The sequence below is a fragment of the Tamandua tetradactyla genome, chromosome X (assembly GCF_023851605.1).
Source record: "Tamandua tetradactyla isolate mTamTet1 chromosome X, mTamTet1.pri, whole genome shotgun sequence".
NCBI lineage: Eukaryota > Metazoa > Chordata > Mammalia > Pilosa > Myrmecophagidae > Tamandua > Tamandua tetradactyla.
In genome coordinates, this window is record NC_135353.1 from 84,604,504 (window position 1) to 84,611,182 (window position 6,679).

Here is a 6,679-nt window from a genome sequence, read left to right on the forward strand (position 1 = left end):
TGTGCAGTTTCTCTCCTTCCCTCCCTTCATTCCTTCATTTATATTTCGTAATGGTAGCCAATTCGATGAAGAAAGTAGAGGAAAGTGAAGGGATGGAAGAGAAAGGTGAACATAATGCAAATGCAAGGGATCAAAATGAAGTGAACACTAAATCGCTTTCGAATGAGTAACTCTCAGCTTGTGTCTGCACTTAGAAGGGTGGGAGAACAGTGAGAAATTCAGTGGGTGAGGGGTGGGAAAAAAACAGTGATGAGATGTGACTAAAAGATATGTGTGGACTGGATTGGTTTGCAAGGTTTATATTCTGATAATTTAGCATTAACACTAAGCATTTGGAACAAATACCACGGTCTAAGCAGGGAAAGCATACGATCCTTAAATCCTTTAAACAAAAAAGTAACTCATTACTTTTACCTAAGTAATTCGAATATTTACAAGAAATTTTATTGCTCTGTATTAAGTACATAATTTTTCCCAGTTTGTATAATTTAATACCTGCCACTAAGATTTTTGAGGAAATTATAGGAGGTAAGATGTCAAAACCCTAGCAAGGTGCCTGACTCATAGTAGACCAGGACTTAGCAAACTTTCTCTATAAAGGACCATATAGTAAATATTTTAAGCTTGAGGGACCATGGAGTCTCTGTCACAGTTACTCAATTCTGTATTTGTAGCTCCAAAGTAGCCAAAGACATTTGATACACAAATGAACATGGTTGTGTTCCAATAGACCTTTATGGACACTAAAAATTGAATTTCGTATCATTTTCACAGGTCACAAAAAGTTCTTTGTATTTTTTTAACTTTAAAATTGTAAGAAAGAAATATTTTTAGTCATGGACCATAAAAAACAGTGAGCAGTCCAGATTTGACTTGCAAGCTGTAGTTCGCTGACCCTTGCAGGTGTTACTTATTTACTCTTTTCAGTCTCCCTACTAGATGAGGGAAGGTATTCTTTTGAGTTTATTCCCAAACATGAGATGTTTTTATATTGGATATCTTGTTAAATACTCTTGAAAGGTCTTCTCCCAGTGACAATTCCGATAGGACCCTAATAGAAAAAATCTGAGAAAAACGTGAGGTTTGTACATTAATCACCTTTGTGAACTATACACTGTGATAGAAAATTTTTATAACTCGGGGATTATCTTTGCTCCTCTCTCTTTCTCCAAACTTCTGGTCAATAAAATGTTCTAAGAATTCTATCTCCTTAATATCTGGAACCCATCCCTTTCCATTCATACCGTTATCTTGTTCAGATTTACATAACTCTTGCATGGATTAGTGCAACACCCTTTAACCTAGTTCCTCATTGTCCACTTATTCGACAAATCCTGAAATCAGAAATCACAGAAAAATATCTCAAATCAAGCCTACCCACTCCATTCTCACTGCTATAGCTTTAGTTGAGATCCTCAAGAAACTGGACCCTTGCAATAGCTTTCTGACTCATTTCTCTGCAAGCCTCTCTCTTCACTCTGCTTGATATCTTTTACAGTTTAGAATCTACAGTCACAGAAACTGTTTACATAACTAAACTTACAAACAAACAAAAAGGTATGTCTCTCCTCTGCTAAAATATTGTTGTCAATTCCCACTAGAAGTCAAGGATGACACCCAGGTAAGGACAGAAGGAGATTTGGAGGAACCCCAGATGGGTAATAATTTGGAAAACCTTCCAACATATAACCTTTGGATATTTCGTCAATATTTATTTAAAGGAGTAAACTGAATACTTCATAGAATAAGAACACTTAAGGATGGCTGTTCGTGCTATTTTTTTTTCATAGTTAAGTGTTGTCTTACATTCAGGCTTTAATGTTTTTACAGTTTCACATTAGCTTCAAGAGCAATAATATTAATACGGTGCTATAAATTCTTTCTTTGTAATTTGTAGCTTGCTTTGTTTTGCAGTTTGCTCACTTAGCTCCATATACTTCACCCAGTAATCTTGGCCAACTAATAGTGTTTTGCTATGGTACATTTAGAAACCAAATAGCGATGTCCCTTCTTCATCATATGCCTCTAGATTCAGTTTGTTGTCAGTTACATTCCCTTTAACCTAAACCTCTTCTCTGAAAAGTTTCTTAGACTTCGTTCTTTAACTGTAACCTGGCCATCTCCTAAGGAGATAATCTAAAATAAATTAACACAGGCACATTCTAGGTCATCTAGAAAACTGCCTTTTAACTGAATACTGTCATAAATCAACACCCACATTTGTATTTGTGTTTACAGGCTCATTGACACCAGATAGTATGGCTTCAATTGTTTGGGCCTTATTTGAAATGAGAGAGTCAGACTTCGTTTGTAAATTATGTGGTTCCATCGAGTGTGCTGTACATAATAAAATTTCTTATTACTTAGAATAAAGTGATGAGGAAAGTGACTCATCCCATAGAATTCAATAAGACATGCAACACTCAAAATATGCTATTTCAGAGTCATATGCATGTTCTGAGCTGCTAAAATTTAGTTTCAGAAAAAACAATATAATGCATGATATTAAACTAATAGTGTTAATTTATTACTTTTTGTCATTTATTGCTTTGCTTTTAAAGTCGTATAAGCACTGTAAGCCTAAGGCGTTTATTTATTCATAGCTCTATGTTCTAGTTTGCTAGCTGCCAGAATGCAATATACCAGAAACGGAATGGCTTTTAAAAGGGGAAATTTAATGAGTTGCTAGTTTACAAATCTAAGGCTGAGAAAATGTCCCAATTAAAACAAGTCTATAGAAATGTCCAATCAAAGGCATCTGGGGAAAGATACCTTGGTTCAAGAAGGCCGATGAAGTTCAGGGTTTCTCTCTCATCTGGAAAGGCACATGGCGAACGCAGTCAGGGCTTCTCTCTCGGCTGGAAGGGCACATGGCAGACACGGCGTCATCTGCTAGCTTACTCTCCTGGCTTCTGGTTTCATGAAGCTCCCCGGGAGGCATTTCCCTTCTTCATCTCCAAAGGTCGCTGGCTGGTGGACTCTCTGCTTTGTAGCGTTGCAGCATTCTCTGCTCTCTCTCAATCTCTCATTCTCCAAAATGTTTCCTCTTTTATAGTGAGAAGGCACATGGCAAACACAGTCAGGGCTTCTCTCTCAGCTGGAAGGGCACGTGGTGAACACAGTCACAGTTTCTTTCTTGGTTGGAAGGGCACATGGTGAGCATGGCGTCATCCTGTAGCTTTCTCTCTTGGCTTCCTGTTTCATGAAGCTCCCTGGGAGGTGTTTTCCTTCTTCATCTCCAAAGCGTTGGCTGATGGACTCTCTGCTTCTTGTGGCTATGTCATCCTTCTCTGCTCTCTCTGAATCTCTCATTCCCCAAAATGTTTCCTCTTCTATAGGGCTCCAGAAACTAATCAAGACCCACCCAAACAGGTGCAGACATGTCGTCACCTAATCCGGTTTAACAACCACTCTCGATTACATCACATCTCCAGGAAGATGATCTAATTACATTTTCAAACATACAATCCTGAATAGGGATTAGAAGAAATGGCTGCCTTTACAAAATGGGATTAGGATTAAAACATGGCTTTTCTGGGAAACACACATCCTTTCAAACCAGCACACTCTACTTGTTCCTGTTTAAGTAACATTATAATAAAACTAATTGAAGTCAATATTGAAGATACACATTTTTTCCCTATAAAATAGTCTATAATAAAAATTACAAAATAATTCATGAAAGGTCTCCAAATTATTTTCCCCCTAAAAAGTAGCAGTACTTCTTGGGGAAACAGCTAATTCCAAAGTTGGAAATGGGAATAAATAAGATGATCATGCTTCATATTGTTGGGTCAGAGGGCAAGAAAACCATCACAGGCTAATGGGATCACCTCAAAACAACACAGGGACATCAAAAAATAATAGTAACTGCAATTAATTGAAATATTGAATATATAAAACTCATGAGTTTATTAATGGGATTAAAGAGTGAGAAAGACAAAGAGATAGCCCCTTATTAATTAATTAACAGAAAAGAACTCAGCATTCTATTCTGCCTCTATTGTACCAAATATTTGAGGTTAATGAAATACTGCTAGTTTGATGAGGTAAAGTTCTTCTTTATGCAAGAAATACATTGATAACTATAGATGAAATGGCAGATTTAGAAAATCACTATTTTCCAACCCCTAATGAAGATCCAGGCAATGATCAACAGTGGGTGAAATATTAAATAAGATATTGATGGAAAACTTTATAAAGCAGTTCAGGCTAATGCTCTAATCAGTTTCTTTGTGGCCTCACCAGCATTTGGTATTTTCACTATTTTGGGGTTGTTTTTTTTTTTTAGGTAATCTGATAGGTATATAGTTATATCTCATTGTAATCTTAATTTATGTTTGTCTGATGGCCAATAATGTTAAATACCTTTTCATGTGTTTCCTTGCCATAACTTCTTTGATGAAATTTCTGTTCAAGTCCTTTGCCCATCTTATAATATGGACGTTTCTTTTCTTATTGTTCATTTTTGAGAGTTATAAAAATATATATTCTGGATACAAGTCCTTTGTCAGATATAAAATTTGCAAGTATTTTCCCTGACTATATGTGGTCTTTTCATTCTCTCAGCAGTGTCTTTGGCAGAGCAAAGGTTTTAATTTTGATAAAGTCCAATGTATCATTTTTTTTCCTTGATGGATTGTGCTGTTGGTGTCAATTCTAAGACTTCTCTGTCTTACCACAGCTCAGAAGATATTGTTCTATGTATTTTTTAAACTTTTTATTGTAAAGTATAACATATATACAAAGCAAAGAAAGAAAAAACAACAATAATTTTCAATGCACACTTCAACAAGTAGTTATAGAACAGATCCCAGAGTTTGTCGTAGGCTACCATTGTACCATGCCAGATGCCTTCTAGCTGCTCCAAAACACTGGAGGTTAGAAAGAATATTAATATAGTGATTCAGCAGCCATATTTGCTTGTTAAATCCCATTTTCTCTGTTATAACTCTTCCTTCCCCTTTAATCCTTCTCCCAATTTATAAGAATCTTTGGGCAATGCCCATTCTGATTTTTTTTCATGTTGAGAAGGGCTGTCCATGTTAAAGGATAGGGAGAAGTGATAATCTTGGAGAGGCTGGTTCCTCTGAGTTTCAGGATTTATTTGATTTAGGAACCCTCCGGGAATTATATGGTCTAGGAATGCAAACCTAATGTATGAAACCTTTGTAGAGTCTCAGTTCAAGCCCTAGGTGTTCTTAAGAGACAACAAGACTGATGTTGATTGGAGGTTTGCAAACCATGGCAATTAGCACTATCTAACTGAAGCTTGCATAAGAGTAGCCTCTGGAATAGCCTCTTAACTCCATTTGATTTCTCTTGTCCACTGATGCCTTTTTTATTGTATAGTATAACATATGTACAAAGCAAATAATAAAAAAGCAATAGTTTTCAAAGCACTCTTCAACAAATAGTTACAGGATAGATCCCAGATTTTGTCATGGGCCACCATATGATACTCTCAAAGTTTTCCTTCTAGCTGCTCTAGAATATGGGAGGCCAGGAGGCTTAAATGTTTTTTATCATCACAATCTACTTTTTTGCTTCTTTTTTTGTGAAAAATAACATATATACCAAAAAAAGCAATAAATTTCAATGCACAGCACCACGATTAGCTGTATGATGCCTCTTTTGATTACACTTCTTTTCCCTCTTTTGAACAGGAAGGCATTGTTGATCCCACATGCCAGGGCCAAACTCATCCCCTGGAGTCACGCCCCACATTGTCAGGAAGATTTTCACCCCTGAATGGCTTGTACCATGTAGTGGGAAGGGTGATAGTTTTCCTTGCAGAGTTGGGCTTGGAGAGAGAGAGGCCACATCTGAGCAAAAAGAGGCTCCCTGGAAAAACTCTTAGGCCTTCTTATGGGTAGTCTTAGCTACTCCCCTACAGAAATAAGTTTCAAAAGGGCAGACCTCAAAATCAAGGCTTGGCTTATTTTCTTGAAAGTCCCCAATGGTTGAGAGGGTACCCAAGGTTTCCCAGATGGGAGAGTTTAATAGTTCCATATACATATATATTTTCTTTGTTCAGACCCTCAAGGGACTCTACCAATACTTTTAAATTATTCATCCACCATGTCTGAGGTGAATCCTGGTACTATATTAAGCTATACAGAATTACAATACCTCATTCCCATTCTGGACTCCAGGAGTTTGGGTTGTTTAAATGAGCAATCCAGAGAGGTTGATTTAGATTATGTTACAGAAAATATAGATTCTGGACAACTCTGCTTTTGGTCTCATACAGGAGCTGAAGGTCTAGAATACATACACGATCATCTTTTACCCTGCACACTAATTTACCTTAGACCCATCCAGATTGGTTTGTTTTAAACTCTAATTGAGTCCTGATCTCTTTTTCGATTACTTTAATGGTCTGCTATATATTTTTTTCACTTTCTTTTTAAAATTTTTTATTGTATAATATAACATATATACAAAGCAAAGAAAGAGAAAATAAATAATTTTCAGAGCACTCTTCAACAAGTAGTTACAGGACAGACTCCAGAGTTCTTCATGGGCTACCATACCATCCTCTCAGATTTTTCCTTCTAACTGCTCCAGAACATAGGAAGCTAGAAGGAACAAATACTTCTTTATCATCACAATTAACTTTTTTTCTTTTTTTTGTGGAAAATAACATATATACAAAAAAGCAATAAATTTCAAAGCA